Source organism: Schistocerca gregaria, chromosome 11 (assembly GCF_023897955.1).
Source record: "Schistocerca gregaria isolate iqSchGreg1 chromosome 11, iqSchGreg1.2, whole genome shotgun sequence".
Lineage (NCBI taxonomy): Eukaryota > Metazoa > Arthropoda > Insecta > Orthoptera > Acrididae > Schistocerca > Schistocerca gregaria.
The window spans coordinates 30,119,409-30,144,815 of NC_064930.1; positions in this window are offsets into that span (position 1 = coordinate 30,119,409).

Below are 25,407 nucleotides of genomic sequence, written 5' to 3' on the forward strand. Positions count from 1 at the left end.
ACATCCATGCCCAAGGCAGGATTCAAATCTGCAACTGTAGCGGTGACACGGTTCAGACTGTAGCACCTAGAACCGCTCAGCCATTCCGGCCGGCCCCTGCAATGTTATACCTAAACATTTTATTGACCAGACTGTCAATCTGTAGAGTACTGATGTTGTATACAACATTATGGGATTGTTTTTCGTACTCATCTCCAGTTACTTGAATATTTCTGCATCTGCCATTCATCACATCACATAAAAATTTTGTCCCAGTCATTTTGTATCCTTGTAGTCACTTAGTCATGATTCTTCCCCACACACAACGCCATTAGCAAACAGGCACAGAATGCTGCTCATCAGATTGTTTCATATATAGATATGGCACCCTTCTCTGTGGCACTACTGATGACTCTCTTGTCTCTGAAAAACAGTTGCTGCTGTGATCAAAGTACTGGCCTCTGTTACTTGAGAGGGCTTTGCACCATTCATATATCGGGGTACCTATTCCATACGCACATACCTCTATTTACAGTATGCAGTGGTGCACTGTTCAAATGCTTTCTGGAAATATAGGAATGTGGAATCTAGCCTGTTGCCCATCATCCATGGTTCACAGTATGTAATTTGATAGAAGACCAAAGTGAGTATTGCACAAAATTAATGCTGATTTGTGGATAAAAACTTTTCTGTCTTAAAGAAATTAATTATATTATAACTGAGGATATGTTCGGGAACTCTGGAGCAAATAATCATTATGATATTGTTCTGTAATTTTGCAGGTATATTCTTTTACCATTCTTATATACAGAAGCCACCTGAACTTTTTCCCAGCTGCCTGAGTCTTTGCACTAGGCGAGAGATTTGCAATAAATGCAAGCTAAGTATGAGGCCAATGCTGTAGAGTACTCTCTGGACAAATGATTTGTGATTCTGTTTGGACATGGCAACTATTATGTTTTCAACTCTTCCAGTTGCTTCTCTACTGCAGGGATCCTATTACTATGTTCCTCATACAGGAGTCTGTGTGACAGTAAAACAACAGTATGTTGGTATGATCCTCCTGCACAAACTTGATAACTAAATACAGAGAGGGGTTAGTGACAACCTTCTGCTTTCCTCGAAAGCCACACCAGACTGGTCAATGACTGCCTGGATAGAAGTCTTTGACCAGAAATGTCTCACGTTCTCTGTAAAATCTGTTGCTCATGTATGATGGTGGTAGTTGTATGCTTCACGCATAGACCTTTTTACAGACAGAATTTCCATTAGCACTTGCCTGTCACCAGTGTGCATACTTTTTTGAACTGAGTGTACAACAGTCTGTTTCCTCAGTGTTTCCGAATTCTGACATTAGACCACAGTGGGTCTTTCCTGTCTGTAATCCAGTTACTCGCCACATACTTATTCAGTATGTGATTTACAGTCCATTTAGTGTTTGTCCATCTTCCTCTATGTACATCATATTGGAAGTAAATGACATTTTCATTGTTTAAATGGGATGTTAACAACTACTTACCTGCTCTTTCTAGCAAATCTATTCACCTAGTCCTCTTAAAGGATTCATTAACTTCATTTACCACCCAGAATGAGATTTTCACTCTGCAGCGGAGTGTGTGCTGATATAAAACTTCCTGGCAGATTAAAACTGTGTGCTGGACCGAGACTCGAACTCAGGACTTTTGCCTTTCGTGGGCAAGTGCTCTACCATCTGAACTACCCAAGCACCACTCACGCCCCGTCCTCACAGCTTTACTTCTGCCAGTACTTTGTCTCCTACCTTAAAAGCTTTACAGAAGCTCTCCTGCGAACCTTGCAGAAGTAAAGCTGCGAGGACGGGGTGTGAGTCATGCTTGGGTACCTCAGATGGTAGAGTACTTGCCCGTGAAAGGCAAAGGTCCCGAGTCCAACTCTCAGTCCGGCACACAGTTTTAATCTGCCAGCAAGTTTCATTTACCACTGTTGCTGTGCTGGCATCATGATCACTAGCCCCTCTCTGTACTAATACTATCTGTAAGGACAAGCCTGTTTATAGTTGCATTATTTCAACTATTTCAATTTTGTGTGGGCTGTTAAACTAGCAGCTTATGACAGCTTTCAGAAAACTGTTCTAAAGTACTTCACAAGACTGCCTGTCCATACCACTTGCAATGTATGCACAGACATCTTAGTCTCTAATCAGTAGGTTAGAATCACCTACTTTTTCTGCACTACTTTGTGTAGATTTTTCTTGAATGATTCTGTAACTGTCACAGCAGTATCACATGGCGAATAAAAATATCCAATGCTGGAGTTCACATACACGGAACCATTAAGGGAACTACTCATTAAAACAGGAAATCATAGCTTGAGTCTTGGGACTTGGTACCAGTTTACATATAACTTCATCAATGCTATCTCATTTAATTTTTATTTGTACTTATAATCTAAAGAAGCAATTCTACAAACTCACAAGCTAAACTACTTCAGCTGCTCGAAGATAATGTTTAAATCCATATGGGTAAAGTGTAACAAAATATTCTATTTTACCGGTTTCTTCGTTTCCAATCTGGAGCATACTGTAATACTGTAACCCTTGTTATCTTTACCCTAAAGTAAAAACAGGACTGCTAAAGTGAATACACACATAACTGATTACCATCTCATTATTTTCACCGCAGCTCAACAGGATTACTTCCATGTAGTCATATAAATTCTAAAATTACCTCTTTATTCACACACTCCTCCAACTCTTCTTTTACATTCATGCTGCATGGATAATCTTGGGCCTGTGGCAGAAATAACAAACTGTAGTAAGTACTTTTAAGCAGTCACAGTCCTCCCATATTATATAAAATGTATCACACAGTCAAATGCCAACCATCACAATATTTTTTAACTAAATAGTAGTTATTGTTAAGTGTTCTCTTTTGAGTTCAAAATTCTGAGTGATGAGTTCACTATGGTATACTTCAATGGGAGGCAGCAAAAAGTTCTAAGACTGATTAATGACAACACCTTTGAAAATTCATTATGATCTTTCATTTCAGCCTTCTCCCTATGCTATTGTTTTCAATCATATTTTCTAGCTTCATTATCTACATATGCACATAATGGTAGTGTAATGAAGTAAAATAATGCAGCTACTACCTGAAACAATGACTTAAATGTTGTTCATAAAATCGATGTTAAGTTACAATACAGTTTACACCAACTGTGTGGGGGAGCAGAAACTGGACTGTCAAGTGCCACATCACTCATACTACTTTTATGATCAGAATAATAAAATATCTAGAACAGTTGCATCAGAACCTTGTTGCACTGAATGCTTATTGATGATAAAATTATTAAACACGCACACCCTACGTTGGCACACTACTTAATACTATTCTAACTTCATGAATTCCTTTTGGTGGGACAAGCACGTTTCTAACAGAACGAAAAGAGAGAGTAGGCTACAGGCTACACCAGTCCTATTCTGTTGATCTGAACTATGGGTTTTGCTTGCTGATCTCAAAAGAAGACAAAGTTCTGGGAAGATTATTTATGGAACAGCACCAGCATATCAAGACTGAAAAACCCATAATGTCAAAGGCGGTGCTGGAATGAGAACAAATGAAACAGTGATAGCATAGGAAGAAAATCATTAAACTGATATTGGGATCTGTTGAGGATGTTAGATAATTAGCAGCCAAAGAATAATTTTTTATTGGAAATCATCTTACTGATAGAAACAAAGTAGACCACTTAACTTTCAGAAAGAGTATATTGACAAAATAATGAAGCAAAATGGTGTACGCAAAGAAGATGCCTTGAAGAGAGATGCTGGGCAAAAGATAGAAAGAATGCAGCAACATCTTATTAATTAATCTTTGTATTAATTAACTGCCTACAATAATACTAATATACTAGTACAAATAATGATTATTATGAATTTATTATTATTACTATCTGAGGCATGGCGGGCTACCTCTTCGAATTCCCATCCTGCACTTGATGATGTCACTTCTTTGGCTTTGAGCTCGGGGCGTCATGGGGCACGATAAGAGCCACATAGGGTACGTCGACAGTATTTGCCATTCAGCCACAATTGACAGAATGGAGTGACTAATAGCCTTTCAAAAGTTCTGTCAAGTTAATAATTGCAGGCACAGGTGTTAATGAAAGACAATAAATTGGTGTAGTCTTGGCTATCTGGATTTGCTATTTGTCCTCTGTGGAAGTCACATTATGCAACAAGCTTTCTCATCTGAAAAACTGCCCGATTTCAGTTGTGTTGCATGATTTAATACCTTGTGGCATTGCCTTGGAAGGGGTTAGGGTAGTGTCTAGCAACTAGACAAGCTTGTTATTGCTATTCAATTCCCCATGTTCAGCAGTGGATTCGATGATTTGGTAATTCTGAATACTGTTTTAAATGTGACCATGGTTAGCCTTAGACCGAGTTTTTGATGAGAATCATCTGACGAGTCCATTGATCTACCCAACTATCGTGGCCGTGCAGTTGTATTAAGTGAGAATAACAGTGGAATTTAGATGCTCCTTAGTCTGCTCCAGTTTTCTACTGTTGTGGCACACTTTGATTGTTTTGGACTTGGAATCAGGGCATGGTTATCATGCTGTAGCTGTTAACATTGCCTCTGTATATCAGCCTCAGGGAAATCACCACTGCCAGCTACCAATAGGCTGCCTTCACTCAAGTTACGTAAATCACTATTCGAAAGTTGTACTAAAATTTTGTACATTTTGATTTTTGGGCGTTTGTTGGGTTGAGTGCCTTTGCTGTACATACTGTCAAGCACTGTTAGAATGGTCACATGCTGATCACCTCTATGTGAATCACACGTCACATTCAGATGTCATCCATACTTGTGAAAATATAGCCTGTTGGTAAGTAACAGGCACATTTGACATTCAGAGACTGGAACAAGCAAAAGTGTGTAAAACCATCAAGTGTTACTGAGCTCTGAATGTTTTTCGTGTTTGTTCACTGGCCATTTGTGAGGTGGAGAGTGAAAGAAATTTATTCCGTCTCAGGGTGAGTTACTGCTTACCAGATTTAATTGTTCAAGTGTTTGTTATTTTAAAGTTGTCATGGAGTGAGCTTTTCTCACCTGTTATTTATTTACTGCTACAAGTAGGTTCTGACTACTAATTACTGGTTTTTCTTTTTAAAGGGTGTTCTTGAGCTGCTATGCATGCACATTCACGTACTGAATTACTTAGGGATTTTCTACAGTATGCCTTAATAGAATTTTCACTGTGTCTGAAGCCATTTATATCGATTTGTGCACGCTCATTCTATTATTAATTACTTAACTGCTCAGTGGTGCAAGATTTAAAGAGACTTGCTCTGTCTGTCTGCCTGAAGGTAGCTCGAGAAATTGGTGCACCTGTTTACTTTATTAAATTACCTAGATGCACTTGGAGGTGTATTTTAAGAATTTACTTTTTCTAGGGGTCCCAAGGCAGCTAGAGAGTGCTCTGTCTTCCAGTATAGCTATTCAGTTTTAACCTTTGAGATGAGTTATGCTTCTGTGTTGTCTTAAAGAGCCACCTGTTTCCAGATAATTATTTGTTTATTTGTTGAAGCATTTTCTCATTTGCGGTTTGTGAAGATGGAAATTTTGAATCTAAAATCTAAGAACTGGTGTCAGACACAGCTTTGGTCGTTAACTATTGCCTTATTTAAATTGTAACTAAACTAATGTGTGTAATGTCTTACATTTGAAAGTTCGTAGTGGTGTTTGCAATCCTGCTAATGTATTTGACTTTAGTTATTTTTCTTAAATAAAAACATTTTAATAAACAATGGAGACTCATGTGAACCCCAATCCATCCAGTCCTTCCACTAATTTTCCCCTTTTTCCTGCTGGATGTTTGGTTGGTAACAGTATGGTTATTTTCCTGGAAGTAAAGGGGGAAGGTGTCATACTGTCATTCACCATGAGGTGTGTGTTTGCTGGTATCCACTGCGGAACATGGGGTCCCACAACTGTCCCAGTTAGTCCTCATTGAAAAATAAACAGTATATCTACGAATTAAAAGTTTGTCAGCTTCCATGTAAGGGCGGTGTGCTCAACTTGTGGACGACCCCTTGGTGATTAGTACCAACTGCACCATGGAGGTATATGTTGCACTAGCTGTCTGAGCTCTGGCCATGACGATCTTGTGTCAGAATGTAGTGTGTTTAGAAAGTAGTCACCACATCATAAGCAAATACATATAATTAAGGCACAATTGATCCATTGGGATAATCACTTGTGTGGTATTGCACAATGTAATCTCTATTCTGAGCACATTACATTAGCTCTGCAGTTACAGGGACAGCTGCCTTTATTTACACAAATTAGGAGCAATAGGTGGTGAACACGATTCTCCCACAGACATATAACTGCTGGAAGTAGTAGGAATGCTACGGACACCTTTAAGGACCTCCGGATATTTCATTTGGTAAATTACCATACCAAATAATTTTACTGCTGCAAGCTATAATGGAACTTTTAATGTAGAATTTAAAGACAGATAAAATCCATCATATGGATCATGGTCAAATTTATGTTTCATGCTGACACTTTGGCCATCACTGACAATGTTGTTGTTCAAACACTGTATCCCCTGTGTAAAGCCATGTTTTCAATCGAATTTTACATGAAAGTGCAACATCAGTGGAGTTGTAAAAATCAATTATTGACCTGAAATTGTCATCTCATATTAAGAGGATACTCAGGCATAAACATTTTTGGCTATTGCAGTTTCCTCATGAAACTTTTCCTAGGTTCATAGATGAATGCATATGACCATTCAATACCTGGAATTGCAAGTCACAAAGATACAAATACTCAATAATATAATACAAAAAGTGCGGCCACAGGACTGTTCATGGATTACCTTCACTAATAAATGCACATCTTTTACTGAATTAGAGGCTTTGGTGTCTGCTATTGAAGTCCGAGTTTCGCAGACCAGCAGTGATGGGGGTTTAAGTGTCATTATCAGGATGGGGATTGAGATTCCAAGCAATTTAAAAGGGGACCTCCCATCAGGAAAAAGTGTCGGATGTGTTTCCAGTGTAACAAAGAGGGGAATTTTGTATGGCGATGTCTGGTTACATGGAAGGAGAATCAAACAGCCAACATCACACAGAATGGAAGTGGCACAGTAGTGTTCTACTGCCTAAGGGCTGGATCTGTGCCAAGTCTGAGGTACGGGAACCCCTGCCTTATTTTTGGGTACAACTTAACCAGGAACAAATGTGCGCCCTCCTCAACTCTGGTAGTTCAGTTTCTTGTTTAGATTATCTGTGGCATTTGAAGTTCCGCCATACCTGTGAATTGCCTTGTTTGCATCCGTCCTGCCGATGTTGAACTCTCACTGGACACATGTTGCCTGTGGTTGGCAAAACTGAGTATTGGAAAATTTTCTTGGCCTCTAAAGTGGATAGTAACTAAAAATCTTTCAGTAAACTTAATTTTGCAGTGTATTTTTGTAAGTGGTAGTGGGTTTGTTCTAGTTTGTCAAGGTAGGGTTGTTTATTTTAAATTTAACCCAGCTGAAACATTCACATTGTGCTCCTGCCACGTTGCCACAGTAATTCATAGTGTGTTACTGTAATGTTTGCCATTTGAGTTCAGTCACCTTCATCCAGTAGAAGTGATGCTGGTACTGGAAGTTTTTGATCGGTTACCACAGATGTTAACTCACAGACTGGACATCACCGATAAAATCCAGTACAAGATTTGCCTTATAAATGACATTCCAGAGGGGTTTTCTCCATCAAGGATGATATGTATATGTACTTTGATTAATAATGTGTTGTACAATGCGGTCATCAGGCCCTCAACTTAAGCTTATGCTTCTACCATATTCTCAGTATCTATGGGCAGCAGTGGAGTGTTTCATCCTGTTGTGGGTTATTGTGCAGTTAATGAGAATGTAGTTTTGGAATCTGTGCCACTTCCCAATCTGCATAATTCTTTTACTTGGTTCAGTTAGGCTCGGTATTTTGCTGTCCTGGATCTTAATCTCACATATTATCAGATCATGTTAACAGAGGATTCCAAGTATATTACTGCCTGCTGTAGAGATTGGAACCTCCACAATTTCAACAGGGTGCCCTTTGGTTTTTCAACGTGAGTCACCATTATGTCTTGCCTTCTAGATTGTGTTTTTTGGTGATTTCACATTCAAGTGTGTCTCTAATTACCTAGATGGCATGGTTGTTTACAGTTCTAGTCTGTCTGAAAACCTGCAACTTATTGAGGCAGTTCCGGTTTACCAGAGGGAGGTGGAACATACTGTGAAACCATCTAAAATGACACTGGCACATAGGTTTCATCCTTGGGACATCTTAGTTTCATTAATTGGATTGAAATTGACCAGGAGCATACTAGTGATTTGCGAAAATTTCCAGCTCCTAGAAATAAGAAAGGTGTGGCACGGTTCATAGGCACGACAACTTTTTTCGAAAGTCTGTGCCGAATTTTGTTAAATTAGTGGGGTGCCTTCACGATTTAAGAAATTTCATATGGGATTAAAGTCATCCAGAATCTTCTGATGCCATTAAGGTGCTGCTTAGTAACCCACTAGTATTAGACATACCAAATTTTGAGGCCGTGTTCTTCTTGCAGACAGACACCTAATTCTTCTGGAGTAGAAAGTGGTAGCTGTCCTCCTGCATGAACAGAATGGCAGGGGAGGTGTTTTATGTTGATGCCCTATAGCAATGCATCTTGGGAACTTTCACCTGCGGAGATGAAATATTCTATGTATGAATGGGAAGCCCTAAAGAAATTCAGATTTTATTTTGAACACCAGGAATTTTGTTTACAGACCGACAATCAAGCTCTTAGTTAGGTTTTGGCTCATTATTTCCATAATACCCTCTTAGGCATTTATAAAACTGTTGTCATGATCAGACAACACATCACCTGGTCCTCCCTGAATAAGGCTGTCCAGAGATTGGTGGAGGAGTGTGAGAGCCGTAAGGGAGCTGAGCCCAACTTGAATTCCCTCAAGTGGCTTTTAGAGCCTACCCATTAGGAATGCCTGATGGATTAACATTGTATGGATTATATAGGCCCACTTCATCAAGTGTGTGTGTGTGTGTGTGTGTGTGTGTGTGTGTGTGTGTGTGTATTAGGCACCAACTAGTTACCATGGATGACTTTTCTCGTTTTTTTGACACATTCTGAGCAGAGAAATGACCATCCTGGTAGCTAGCCAGCATTTGTTATGAATTTGTTCTGTTTCCAGGCCACTGAGGATGCTTGATAGCTTCTGTTTCCCAGCTATTCATGAGGTTCTGCTTTGACAATGGAATTAAAGATGTGATCACAAATCCTTTTACCAGCATACTTTGCTGACCAGGTGAACTGCAAGTTGAAGGCTGTGCTTATCTTTCACAACAAGGCTCAGACAACGTGGCTCAATTTTATCTTTAACACTGCACAACCCAAGTCCCTGGAGGCTGCTCCAGTATCCCCTATGTTAGCATATCCAGTCAATTTTCCTCTTGTCAACCTGTAGTCAATCAATGATTTGCTTCAAGAACAAGTCACCCTAGCAGTAACACAGCACAACTGGAGCCAGGCTAGACGTAATACCAAAATTGCCTGTCACAAGTTATCCATCTGTTACAGTCAGGGGCTAAGCAGTTCATTGGAAAGGCTGGGGACACAGTGTTAGTCCGAAACTCTAATATTGCTGAAAAGGGGGACTTAGGGTTCTATAGCAAGCTAGCTCCTCAGTTGTTGAGACCCTGTTAGATTGTCAGGGTGGTGAGCTCAGCAAACCTCCTGGTTCTGAATTTATATATGAGTCAAGCCTCACACATGCGCATTATTCATATCAAGGAGAAGCATGTGTAAGGGGCTCCTTAATGGTGGGGAAGGGGGATTTTGGTTTGGAGGAGGAGGCTGAACCATGGTGGGCTCCCTCTTCGAATTCGAGCCCCATGTGCCTGGCAGATGTCACTTCTCACAGCTCAGAGCTCGTGGCACCAGTGGGAATTGTGGAGCAACAATGGGTGTAGAGGAACAGCAGTGGATCTCACGGGCAGTCGGTGTCTTGAAGCTGGACTGGAGGGTGAGTCATGCAGGGCTCTTGAGCAGCATGTACTGTTTAGCCGAACTTTATGTGGCAGTATCATTAGACCATTACAATAAAACAATCTTCTTTCAATAATGGTAACTGCCATAGGCTGATCAGCCCAAGATTATCATCACTCATCTAAAAGCTGCTGGCACAGACAACAGTAGGGAGACATAGTGTCACGGAAGCAATGAGGCCTTCATAGATCACTGGAGGAAGTTGGAACCATATTTATACAATCAGGTCACCTCATTCCCATAAATTCTGGAAGGGGGGATGATCTCTGACGTTATGTTAAAGCACATCCCAGATCTGTTCGATCAGGTTCAGGGCTGACGAGTTGGGTGGCCAACACATCAATTGGAACTTATCACTGTGTTTCTGAAACCACTCAATCACACACTCATGGCCTTGTGAAATGGTGCATTGTTTTAATGAAAAATGCCACTGCCAGTGGGAAACATGATCGTCACGAAGGAGTGGACCTAACATGAACCATGGACCGTGGCACTGGTAGCGAGGCTTGAGTGCCTCAGCGATACAGATAGTCATTCTGTAGGTGCAACCCCAACGGAGGGGTATCTGTTGGGGGACCAGACAAACATGTGGTCCCTTAAGAGGGGCAGCAGCCTTTTCAGTAATTACAGGGGTGACAGTCAGGATGAATGACTGATCTGGTCTTGTAACATTAACCAAAACAGCCTTGCTGTGCTGGTACTGTAAACGGATGAAAGCAAGGGGAAACTATAGCCGTAATTTTTCATGAGGGGATGCAATTTTACTGTTCATTAAATGATGGTGGTGTCCTCTTAGGTAAAATATTCTGGAAGTCAAATAGTCCTCCATTCAGATCTCCAGGACGACATCGGTATCAAGAGACAGAAAACTTTTGTTCTACAAATTGGAACATGGAATGTCAGACCCTTTAATCAGGCAGGCAGGTTAGAAAATTTAAAAAGGGAAATGGATAGGGTAAAGATAAATATGGTGGGAATTGGTTAAGTCTGATGGAATGAGGAATAAGACTACTGGTCAGATGAATACAGGATTATAAATACAAAATCATATAGGGGTAATGGAGAAGTAGGTTTAAAAATGAATAAAAAACAGGAGTGCGGGTAAGCTACTACGAACAGCATAGTAAATGCAGTATTGTAGCCAAGATAGACACAAGGCCCACACTTACCACAGTAGTAAAAGTTCACACATCAACTAGGTCCCCAGATGAAGAGATTAAAGAAATGTATGATGAGATAAAAGAAATTATTTAGATAACGAAGGGTGACGAAAATTTAATAGACATAGGGGACTGGAATTCAATAGTAGGAAAAGGAAGAGAAGGAAAAGTAGGAGGTGAATATGGAATGTGGGTAACGAATGAAAGGGGAAGCCGTCTGGTAGAATTTTGTACAGAGCACAACTTCATCATACACTATGTGCTCAAAAGCATCGGGCCACCCCCAAAAACTTACTTTTTCATATTTGGTGCATTGTGCTGCCACCTACTCAATATCAGAGACCTCAGTAGTCATTATACATCGTGAGAGAGCAAAATGGGGCGCTCCACGGAGCTCATTGACTTTGAATGTGGTCAGGTGATAGAGTGTCATTGGTGTCACATGTCTGTATGCGAGCTTTCCACACTCCTGAACATTCCTACATCCACCGTTTCTGATGAGATAGTGAAGTACAAGCATGAAGGGACACATGCAGCACAAAAGCATACAGGCCAATCTTGTCTGCTGACTGAAAGATACTGCCGACATTTGGAGAAGGTTGTAATATGTAATAGGCAGATATCTATTCAGACCTGAAAGAACTGCAAAAAAGGTAGGAATTGTAAGATATGGGATCTGGATAAAATGAAAGGATCAGAGATAGTATAGTGTTTCAGAAAGCACTAGGGAACCATTGACAAGGACATGAGTAAGAGATACAGCAGAAGGGGAAGGGTAGCTTTGAGAGATTACTAGTGAAAGTAGCAGAGGATCAAGTAGGTAAAAAGACGAGGCTAGTAGAAACCCTTGGGTAACAGAGGAGATACTGAATTTAATAGATGAATGATGAAAATATAAAAATGCACTAAATAAAGCAGGCTGAAAGGAATACAAACGTCTCAAAAATGAGATCGACAGGAAGTGCAAAATGGCTCAGCAGGGATGGTAACAGGACAAATTTAAGGATGTAGAGGCATATATGACTAGGGTAGAACAGACACTGCCTACTGGAATACTGAAGAGATCTATGGAGGGTCTATACAAGGGCGATGCAGTTGTGGGCAATATTTTGAAAATGGAAGAGAACGTAGATGAGGATGAAATGGGAGATACGATACTGCGTGAAGAATTTGGCAATTCTGAAAGACATAAGTTGAAACAAGGCCCTGGGAGGAGACAACATCCATTAAAACTACTGATAGCCTTGGGACAGCCAGCCTTGAAAAAACTCTGCCATCTGGTCAGAAAAATGTATGAGACAGGCAAAATACCCCCAGACTTCAAGAAGAATATAATAATTGCAATCCCAAAGAACGCAAATGTTAACAGGTGTGAAAATTACCAATCTATCAGCTTAACGCAAATGTTGACAGGCGTGAAAATTACCAATCTATCAGCTTAATAAGTCATTGCTGTAGAATACTAACATGAATTCTTTACAGTCGAATGGAAAAACTGGTAGGTGCTGACCTCAGGGAAGATTAGTTTCGATTCCGTAGAAACGTTGGAACATGTGAGGCAATAGCGACCCTATGATTTATCTTAGATGATAGATGAAGGAAATGCAAACCTACATTTCTAGTATTTGTAAACTTAAAGAAAGCTTTCAACAATGTTGACTGGCATACCCTCTTTTAATTCTGAAGGTGGCAGTTGTCAAATGCAGGGAGTGAAAGGCTATTTACAATTTGTACAGAAACCAGATGGCAGTTATAAAAGGGGAGGAGCAAAAGGGAAGCAGTGGTTGGAAATGGAGTGAGACAGGGTTTTAGCCTATCCCTGGTGTCGCTCAGTCTGCATATTGAGCTAGCAATAAAGGGAACAAATGAAAAATTTGAGTAGGAATTAAAATCCAGGGAGGAAAAATAAAAACTTTGACGTTAGCCAATGACATTGTAATTCTGTCAGAGACAGTAAAGGGCCTGGAAGATCAGTTTAACAGAATGGACAGCTCATTCAAAGAGGGATATAAGACGAACATCAACAAAAGCAAAACAAGGATAATGGAATGTAGTCGAATTAAATTGGGTGATGATGACAGAATTACATTATGAAATAAGACAATTAAGGTAGTAGATAAGTTTTGCTATTTGGGGAGCAAAATAACTGACAAAGGTCGAAGTAGAGAGAATATAAAATGGAGTCTGGCAATGCCAAGGACAGCATTTCTGAAGAAGAGAAATTTGTTCACATTGAGTATACATTTAAGTGTCAGGAAGTCTTTTCTGAAAGTATTTGCATTGAGTGTATCCATGTATGGAAGTGAAACATGGACGATAAATAGTTTAGAGGCAATTTTGTTACGTTTTTATGATACGAAAAGCCTTGTTGTGACTCAGAGGCGTTTTCGACAACAGTTTAACACACGATGGGTCCCTTGCAAGAAGACCATTCACAGGTTGCACAATAAATTTGTACAGGAAGGAACAGTATTGGATCCGAAGCTACCTCAGCCTAAGCCTGTTTGTTCGCCGGAGAATGCTTAAGCAGTACGAGTTGCTGTACAGAGAAGTCCCGGAAATTGTGAAGAAAGGGAGCAGTGCAACTGGGAATATCCAGTCGCTCCATTCAATGCATACTTAAAATTGGCCTCCACATGTACCCATACAAGATGACCTGTGCACAAAAGCTCACTGAAAAACACAAGCAGCAGAGACTACTGTTTGCTCAGTGGGTGGAGGATAGGGAAGAAACTCTCAACAACGTTTGGTTTTCAGAAGAGGCGCATTTTCATTTAGATGGTGTGGTTAACAAACAAAATGTCTACTATTGGGCCACTGAAAACCCACAAGTGCTTCATGAACGACATTGTGCTCCAAGGATTACAGATTGGGCAGGAATTTCCAGTCACGGACTTACTGGACCCTTTTTCTTTGGAGAAACTGAACAGCGAACGTTATTTGAGCATGCTTCGCAATAGATTCATTCCACAGGTTCTTGCTACTGCCTTGTCCTTCAACACACAGTGATTCATGCAAGACGGAGCAAGGCCACATACTGCAAACACTATGTTGGAGATTTTACACGAGCATTTTGACATGTAGATCATTTCACTCAGGTTTCCAGGTCGCTTCAATGACAGACAAAATTGGCCCCCCAATAGTCCATACCTCAATCCCTGTGACTTTTCTTTGGGGGTATCTAAGGGGAAAAAAAATTCCTGAAACGTCCATGTGATTTAATGGAGCTCAGAAGACTTATTCTTTAAGCTCTCAGTGAAATTAGGGAAGACATATGCCGTAGGGTACTCACTAACTTCAGCGTTCCTTTGAAGAAAGTTAGGAAATGGAATGGTGGACATATTGAGCATGTACTGAGTTAGAACAAATCTCCATGGACGGCTCTTCATTGTAGTATATGTTCCTTTCAGATTGTATTGACAATAAAGTTTATATTCAAAAACAAAATGGTAACACATTTTGTGCGCCACCGTATAGAAGAAGGGTCTGGTTGGCATGACAGGTTCTGAGCCATCAAGGGATCATCGATTTAGTATTGGAGGGAAGGGTGGAGGGTGAAAAATCAGAGGGAGACCAAGACATGAATACGCTAAACAGATTCAGAAGGATGCGGGTTGCAGTAGTTACTCGGCGATGAAGAAGCTTCCACAGGATGGAGTAGCATGGAGAGCTGCATTAATCCAGTCTTGCCACTGAAGAGCACAACAACAACAGAAGGGGTAGATGTGCTTTGCAACCAGTTTACAATACTTCTTTTGTGACACAGTGCCTCACACGAGCTCCACTGGACCCATGGGTGCCCACGTGGTTGTTTCCCAGACAGTGCAGGAGTCAAGGGGCTGTTCCCCTTGTGGGTGATGGAAATGCACCCTCCCAAAGGCACAATGAAGGCATCAGCATTCATCAGACCACGCAATGCTTGGCCATTGTGCCAACATCCAGCGCCAATAGTTACATACCTATTTCATTTGTTATCGATGTCATGGTGTGGGTCATCAGTGGCACAGACTCATCGTTAGGAGTGTTTGGAGCATTGTGCATTCAGACACAATTGTACTATGCCCAGCATTAATGTCTGATGTTAGTTAGACTACAGTTTGTTGCCTGTCTTGTTTCACCAGTCAGCCCAGCCTATGATGTCTACCACCTGTGATGAAGAGTAGTTGCCCAACCCCATAATGTCTGGCCATGGTCTCACCTTTGTTTTGCCATGTGTTGAAGACAACTGCCATAGTACTACTTCAACACCCAGCAAGCTGTGCAGCTTCCAAAACGCTCATACCAAGCCTTCAGGCCATCAAAATCTGCTCTTGGTCAAATTCAGATTGTGCGCATTTCCTATTTTACAACAAGACAAGATGCTCACTGATACTCCATCAACTTGTGTGTGTCTGACTAGAAGACAAGGTGATACGCTATTGCCTGGATGAGTTTATACTGATAGAAGATCAGTGATCATAATGTTTTGGCTGCCGTGTATATTGATTTAGTATTATGACTTCCAAGTGGATGCTGGGCAATGCCAAGGGAACCATTCTGCAACATTTGAGGCAATTGTAAAATGCATCAATTTATTACAAGGGTGTGCCAGAAAATAATGCCTCCAAAATTTTGATTCTGTTCTTAATATCAGTTTCCATGCATATGACACTGTTGATGTTACCACTTTGCTCATACAGTGTGCAGCACCCTCATGATGAACAGTTCTGAACTGCAGGGGGTGTGTGTGTGTGTGTGTGTGTGTGTGTGTGTGTGTGTGTGTGTGTGTTTTATTTAACTGTGTCAGCACATGAAAAAACCCTCAGACAACACAGCACCAATTCAAATTGTTCATCCACATGTGGAGCACCCTCTCCTTCAGTATGACAATGCCAGACCATACACAACTTTTTTTTTTGCACCTGCAACAGTCTGACAGCTTTGATTCATTATTATTGATCATCCTCCATACTGACCCAATTAGAGCCAATGAATTTTCAATTGTTTGCAAAACTTAAAAAACACCTTCAAGGACTCAACTTTGATAGTGATGAATTAGTGTGAGCGCAGGTGAGGCTGTGGGTCTGCCAATGAAGTCAAGCATTCTACAGTGATGACACCTACAACCTGGTGTCTCACTGGGACAAAGGTGTTCAGTTCCATGGTGACTATGTTTGAAATAAATATACAAACACGAAGAATAAATATGTTAAATATTAAGTTTGTTTTAATTAAAATACCTCAATAATTTCTGAATAGAAATTGTGTGTCATTACTTTCCAGCATGTGCTCATGCCCAAAATATACACCAATTAAAAATTAACATTTAATTAATTTGGCAAAGAAGGTGGCTTTCAACTGATACAATGTTAAGGTCATAGGGAAGGTCAGTTCATCAACTAACACAGCACACAGAGTATAAGAAGACTTCTTGTAGGTAAAAAGTTATGTTATGGGCACCATTTGGATGTTTTGGTTAACATTAGGCTGTGCTATTGATCAATTTGTTACCATATCCTTTACTTGGCTTTCCCATTTCTAGACTTTGTCAGCTCACAGCCACACTGCCACTTTTAAACATAGGCTAAGCCTTGAGATGTACTATGAATCAGTCTCCCACTACAACCAATGTTACAAGGGGGGAGTGGGTCTAGAACCACATTTTAACCTTGTAGCCTTTGAATAGTTCTCCAGTTTAGGTCCAAAGTCAATGGATCTTCAAACTGCTTTTCATTTACATGATGTGTGTTGTGCATACATATCATCCTGAATGCCAAACTATTATTACATCAGGGGTCAAAGCCAAAGCCTGAACTGTGTTGGGTCTAACCACTCTTTTACTGTATTTAATAAAATTTAGTATATTTATTTTCCTGTCATTTCCTCACAGTGATTGTTTAGGATTACTGTTGTGATAATGCTTGTCAAATGAATTGCAAGCTGTTCACATATATTCAAACGCAAATGCTGCATTAATGCTATCACAGTACTTCTGCAGTTGCACTCAAGATGGATGTTGAAACAGATTTTTTCAGCACAAATAGTTCACAAGTAGTTTGTGAGATTGTGTCAGTGCGCTCAATTCTCATTTGCAGGATAAAAATACTAGTGGCACCGAGTGATTTTGTTTGCTGCTAATAGGTAAATACCCTACAACCGGTTGCACTACATCAGATTTCATGTGACATGTGTATGTAAGATTATTTACACCAGTAACTGTAACACTGTGACAGTTTCAGAAACAATATGTGTAACAATGTGCAGCAAATGCAGAAAGTGGTTAGGAACACACCTGTCAATATTTGATGTGTAGCCCCATGGCTTCATCAGAACTTTGCTACCAACATACAAATTCATTCTGCTGTGTAACAATTTATGCTTCCATGTGATATTTGTCTGAAATTTAACTTTACTGCTGAGAGTTCTACTTACATATGGTTCACATATTCAAAGTAAACAAAATGTACTTCTCAGATTAGTGACCATGCGAGTGTCACTTCAAAATTACACTCCTGCAAATTGAAATAAGAACACCGTGAATTCATTGACCCAGGAAGGGGAAACTTTATTGACACATTCCTGGGGTCAGATACATCACATGATCACACTGACAGAACCACAGGCACATAGACACAGGCAACAGAGCATGCACAATGTCGGCACTAGTACAGTGTATATCCACCTTTCGTAGCAATGCAGGCTGCTATTCTCCCATGGAGACGATCATAGAGATGCTGGATGTAATCCTGTGGAACGGCTTGCCATGCCATTTCCACCTGGCGCCTCAGTTGGACCAGCGTTCGTGCTGGACGTGCAGACCGCGTGAGACGACGCTTCATCCAGTCCCAAACATGCTCAATGGGGGACAGATCCGGAGATCTTGCTGGCCAGGGTAGTTGACTTACACCTTCTAGAGCATGTTGGGTGGCACGGGATACATGCGGACGTGCATTGTCCTGTTGGAACAGCAAGTTCCCTTGCCGGTCTAGGAATGGTAGAATGATGGGTTCGATGACGGTTTGGATGTACCGTGCACTATTCAGTGTCCCCTCGACGATCACCAGAGGTGTACGGCCAGTGTAGGAGATCGCTCCCCACACCATGTGCCTCGGTCGTATGCAGTCCTGATTGTGGCGCTCACCTGCACGGCGCCAAACACGCATACAACCATCATTGGCACCAAGGCAGAAGCGACTCTCATCGCTGAAGACGGCACGTCTCCATTCGTCCCTCCATTCACGCCTGTCGTGACACCACTGGAGGCGGACTGCACGATGTTGGGGTGTGAGCGGAAGACGGCCTAACGGTGTGCGGGACCGTAGCCCAGCTTCATGGAGACGGTTGTGAATGGTCCTCGCCGATACCCCAGGAGCAACAATGTCCCTAATTTCCTGGGAAGTGGCGGTGCAGTCCCCTACGGCACTGTGTAGGATCCTACGGTCTTGGCGTGCAATCATGCGTCGCTGCGGTCCGGTCCCAGGTCGACAGGCACGTGCACCTTCCGCCGACCACTGGCCACAACGTCGATGTACTGTGGACACCTCACGCCCCACACATTGAGCAATTTGGCGGTACGTCCACGCGGTCTCCCGTATGCCCACTATATGCCCTCGCTCAAAGTCCGTCAACTGCACATACAGTTCACGTCCACGCTGTCGCAGCATGCTACCAGTGTTAAAGACTGCGATGGAGCTCCGTATGCCACGGCAAACTGGCTGACACTGATGGCGGCGGTGCACAAATGCTGCGCAGCTATCGCCATTCGACGGCCAACACCGCGGTTCCTGGTGTGTCCGCTGTGCCGTGCGTGTGATCATTGCTTGTACAGCCCTCTCACAGTGTCCGGAGCAAGTATGGTGGGTCTGACACACCGGTGTCAATGTGTTCTTTTTTCCATTTCCAGGAGTGTATTTATAAATAATTTATTTTACATTATCAGTAAATAAATTACAATTCTCATTCCATACCATGATACACTTCAATAATGCATTAACTTCAGCCATACCATTTATAAATTTAATGGCAGTGCTAAGATTCACTACAGTCATAATTGTTCTTAAGTTGCACATTAAGGTTGTCATTTACAAGAAGTGTATCAAATCAGAATATACCCACTTTATGGCAACCAGTTTATCAGTATAATTGGGTTGTGCATTAAAAAAGTTTCCCGTGTTTACTAAACATTAAATTGAAACTCTTGCTCAATTCTATGTGAGGTTTAATACAAGGCTTATTTCAATGCACTGTGCAAAATGACATATTTAAGACAGTAAGTTCATCAGTTTAGTAAACCGAATTATTCATGTTTGCAGCTGTATGACATCAATTTATGTATTCATGCATCACACTGCACACAGAAATTAATGAAACCCTGTTAAGAAATACAAGTAAGCCACTTACTATGAAGTGTAACTCAGTTTGTACTTCATCAGTTTCCTCTTTTTTTATCCACTTAGTTGGCTCCTGGTCCATCGCTTCAGTTCTACAGTCTGAAAAGAAAAAGCAATCCGATATGGAAAGTTTTTGGCCTACTCAGTTTCTGTTTTTACCATGAGGTATGGCTCAAAGGCAGTATTTTCACTCATATATTGAGTGCAGTAAATGGGTGATTACACAGGAAACAGATTCAAAGTGGCTGAGGAAAAGTGTGTTCATTGATATAAACTCATTCACATTATGCAGGTCATGAAGAGTGAGAACAATCATAAAATAACATGCAATGGAAACTGAGCATTTAAAGTTGATACTGCTTCTTTGTAACACTGGCTCATGGATACCATCCTGTTGTGACAATTATGGAAGATGTGTAATTTTGTGTGCATGCATTAACTTCAGCATTACAAACAATCACAGCAGTCAATAGATTGCAGCGATATTAATTAATAACATCAAATATTTCATTCTATACTTGGTTCATTGTGTTAATTTCAGTGTGATAGGGACATGAAGAAAATCCAGTCATACGGATTGTTTATCAGTGAATATGAATTTTCAACATAGGCATTACCTTTAAACTTACTTCATCTGTGTTCATTCACGGATGTATGCTCAATTTACAGGAAGCGTCATCATTTTAGGATCTTTACCTGCGATTAAAGGAAACCAATACCTGCACTGTAGACTGCACACTGCAATGCGGAAGTTTTCATTCTTGATTACCATCAAGATTAAACATTGGTTAGCATTTTCTAACAAAACTTATTTACTGAAACAACTTCATACTAACTGTAAATATGATGAATGATCTATTGAGTTCTGATGACATGTAATGTTTTATGTTAGGCAGATTATAGATAATCTGTACCTTGTATTTCGCCAGTTCATAAATGATGTTACAGTACTCTTATACAGAACTCCATAAAAACCCACACACTGCAACAAACTGGTATTTACATATGATTACACGAATACTAACGACACGAATAATCAAAGCACAGTGAAAACTAAAAAAATGCAACAGAATTAGAGCATTTCCTTTCATGCGAACATACTCAAACCATGAAATGACGTAGTAACTGTGGGCACTTTAAAAAAATGCTTACGTTAGCCCTAAAATCTGGAGCCGCTATATGTCTACATCACATCACAGAAAATTATCATCACAATCATCATTACTGCTAAGTAATTCAAAATAACCGTACTAACATGGACAACCTTTGAATTTCACTGTCCGCCTTTTCTCGTTAGCCACGAAGTATATGAGGAGATTACCTCGTAGTCAAACTTCTCCTGACAGCACGTCACACACTAAGCCGTTTCTTTTGCGAAGATACACGTCGCGATTTTACCTGTCAGGCCAAAAACAAGCACTAACAACTCAGGTATTTAGTTGTTATGAACATAACCTGAAAAATTACAACATTCACACACCGTCACCAAGCACACTATAGGTGATGTGATCACAATTAAATACAGAATAAAATATCATCCTTATGTACCCATTAAAAATTAAAACATAAAAAAAGCAGCAGCCTGAAACAGCAGTCATCACAAGATTTTCGCGAACTATTACTCTCATCAAACTCAACTGTTACTGTGATAGAAATTAAGTACCATGTTAATTTACTTCCGATACACATTTCTTCGCTTATTGTTGTTTGCAGTTTATAAACGCTTATACATTACCTGGAGAATTTCCACAACACCACGAGGTCGCTGCTACACAGTACACGAAGGGTGACAGTACGGCAGAACCAGCACATTCGATCAAAACCAGCGTGAATCTTGTCGCTCGTGTGGCCAACAGCAGAATTATACGTCTTCTTCAGTGAGTGCTACGAGATATGTAATTAATAGTTTTTATGTATTTTCTATAGTATTTGCGTGTATTAGCGCGAAATAGACTTGATAAATTGAAAGATTCACTTTTTATTTGCGTCTGAATAGGAAAAGCGAAGGACAGCTTCGCGTGTACGCAAACGTTTATTTACATTTTTAAATTACATTGTTAAATGCGCGGGATCATCAATTAAGTAGTGCAGAATACTCAGTATTTACGCTTATTACTGTCATTTAGACTCGATACATTGAAGATAGCAGTTTTTATACATTTCATTAGGTCATTTTTCGCGTGTATGTGAACGTTTTTTTACATTATAAATACGAGGGTTAATCAGTTTAAGTTAGTGTTGGATGCTCAGTATTCACGCTTATTAGTGTCATTTAGGCTCGTTACATTGAAGGTAGCAGTTTTTATACGTTTCATTAGGAAAAGTGATACTTACGGTGAACTCTAATGCCACTTGCATACGTTTGTCTAGCGCAACCTGCGAGCGTTAACAGTCAAGTAGACGTAAAATACGTGGTAAATTAGTGTTACACTAAAATGTCTGAGTAAATCAATGTTACAATAAAACTTCTGAGCCCTTCTTACATACGGTTTAGTTAGCAGAAAGCTAATACTCTCCTCGCCGTCTGCTTATTTTCCTTAACTTGTTGTGGGCATTAGTGATCGTGTACTGTGAGCCTATGGGTTCCTATAAAGTAGAGTTCGTATTTGTGCTTTTCATTCTGAACTCTTATTGTTAGCTAAAGGTTTTGTTTTGTGCCTGCATCTGTCAGTGTACAATACTCAGTATTTACGTTTATTTCTATCATTTCGACTCGATACATCGAAGGTAGTCGTTTTTATAGTTTTATTAGGTCATTTTCGCGTGTACGTAAACGTTTGTTTACACTGTAAATGCGAGGGATAACTAGTAGGTGTAGTTTACCGCTGGTTACTGTTTAACATTTATAAATAACATTCACTATATAATTCTACCATTAAATTCTTCTTGTTTTTCATTGTTGAGTCCCCTTTCTGCCACCTAGAGTATAGTTGTTAACCTTGTGTGGCAGTAGGTTTCCTTAAGTTTCTAGTAAATCACATATTAGCTAGATGGATGGGGACTGTGTCTGTTGTGTGCGGATGCAGGAGGAGTTAGCCACAGTCCAAATGCAGCTGGAAGCTTTGGTGGCCACAGTCAGCTGGCTCCAGAGTGCCACCTTGAGGTACAGTGGGGATGGGGTGCCTGGGGCAGCCTTTGCTGTACTAGATGTGTGGGGAGGGTGTGGGGGAGAGGTGTCACAGCTCTCTGTGACTGAGCTGACCTACACCAGTTACATAAAACTGTTTATTTGCTGCCATTAATCATCAATGAGAAAAAAGTCAACAAACCTAACTCAAAAACTTCATAAAAAGACTGAAAGCATTACAAAAACACACACATGGAAAAATATCCTAAATGTAAAACCATAATGAACTCCCAACACTGAAAAGATAGTCAACAAAAATGTAATAAAGGAGAAATTTGTAAAAAGAAAATCTGAAAGTAAATATAATGTGTCAATTCTTATTAATGTGCTCTATTTGTATGTATACAGTCAATTGAATAAACTTGAAAAAAGGTTCAAGTCATGGTTGTGATAAAAATTTTAATTAATTTCTTCAGCATCTATCATTATTAAATATAAAGCTGGGACTCATACACATCAAGGAAACTTCAAAACCATCAGTTCATGAAATGAAAGAAAATGATCTGTTTTATGCCCAATTGTGCAATAAAATTGGTTTCAGTGAGTTAAGTATTAAGTTTGTGTTGTGTTTATATTGTTGTGGTGTCATTTGCTGTTTGTCGAGTGGTAAGTCATTTAATTTAATTTTTGCCTTCTTTTGTTTGGTATGGATATGTCTTTTAAGTTTAATTGGGTTAAGGTTGAGTGAGGGGTGGGGGGGGGGCTGGTTTGTTTTGGATGTGTTTTTGTTTGTTTGTTTGGCAGAGGTGAGGGGATTGGGGTTGCTGACCTAGTATGTAGTGCTGGAACTTTTTTGTGGTAAGTAGCCATTTTTTGGATCTATTGTTTGCATGTTATGATGATTGGTCACTGTATGGTGGGGTATTTGTGTGTTGTTGGGTCAGTGTTATTTACGGCATGTGTTGGTGGTTGGTGTTTTGTTATCAGCACTTGTAGTTGATTTATGTATGTTAGGGGAAGTACTTTATTTCAATTTTTTTGGTATCATCAGTTGTATTTGAGTTATATAGGTCAAGGGAAGTGTCCGATTCCAATGACTCGTCATAGCTACGTGTTTTGGTATTGTGAGCTGCTGTTGACCTATATAGGTCAAGTGAAGTGTCCGATTCTCATTTTTGATGGTATGTGTAGTCACAGTGTTGCAATTTTTCTAGATGTTAATTTTTCTTTTGTGGTATCGGAAATTGTGGTTGAGCTATGTAGATGAAGGAAAGTAACAGATTCCTGTGAATATTGTGAATGTAGTGGAATTGGGGAAATTTTGAGTGGTTCTATGTTGTTGTCATCGTGTGTTTGTGTTTGTCCCCACCCAAAAACCCGCAATTTCCCGCGCTGGTCCCGGTAGTTTGATTATATTTATGGATTTTGTAATTGTGTTTACATAATGACCTCATAAGCACCATATTGGAGACGTTGTGAATGGTCGTGTACGCCATATTGGTGAAGTCATTGGTCAAAGCATATGGGTGGAATCGGACATTTCCGTAATCCCAAACATTTTTATTCTAATCTTGATGAACAGTAAGATGAAGTAAAATTGAATGCAGTGAAATAATATCGTAGTAGACACAGTACTACTACAAACTTAGTAGCCAGAACTGTGAGAAACTGCTAAAAATAGGGTCAAAGCTGTACTGTGCACTTAAATTCATGAACAGTACACAGCTGCCTGCGAAGTTGCACATTTATACTTGTCATTAGTGGTCAGAGGGCAGCAGGATGGCTTAAATTAACTCATCAATAGCGCTCAAGGAAAACCCACAAGCTGTGCTTAAACTCGTCAAAAGTACCTGGAGACCGGCAGAACATGAAGACAGTACTCAACAACAACAGTTAAAGGACTAAGGACAGATGAGACAGTGGTTGGCCGAGAAATTTATTTGGAGGGTAGGCCCTGAAATTGTCATTTTGTATATAGCTCAGTTGGTCAGATTCATACTGTGCCACTCCCAAAAACAAGTGCGTCCATTGTAGTGAATCATATTTAAAAAAAAACTGTGTTAATAAAAACCAAGTTAAGGAAAAACTGTAGTGTCCTACGATTTCGAACCGAGCATCACAAGAAGTGAACCAAGTATGGCTTATCCCTGGACAATAAGAATAACAATAAAGATGATGATGATGTAGTATTCCACATTAATATTAAAGGAAATAATTTTCAACATACAAAACGTCTTGCTGTGTTAACTGAAGCATGTGTCATTCAAAGGAATTAATTAATTCATTGTACATGTGCTATGCCAATCAACGATATCAATTCATTTTGAAATGTGAATTGACCACCTAGTATCTGTTGATGAGCAACTTTGGTGGCAACCACTGAACAATGCAACTAGCTGATAGTAATAATTTGAATGTAAGCTTGCTTGCTAAAGAGACTTGATTTTGTAACCACAAATACAGACTCACATAAGTGCCAAGAGTGGAAATTATCTACAAATATTGACTGCAATATTAGACAGTTCTGTGTTGCCTCGCTTTCACGTAGTGAAGAATTCTGCCTGGGCATAGAAGAAGGACATTACAATTTCGCTGATCTTGGAAGTGATAGTAGGTAGCAGTAGGAAGTTTGACAGCCAGAAACCACACTTTTGAGAGTAGTTGTTCGCTGATGAGACTTGTGTTCTGGAATAAGTTCATCACTCTGTTTCTGTTTGATCTTGCAATTTCTCATATTTTGTGTA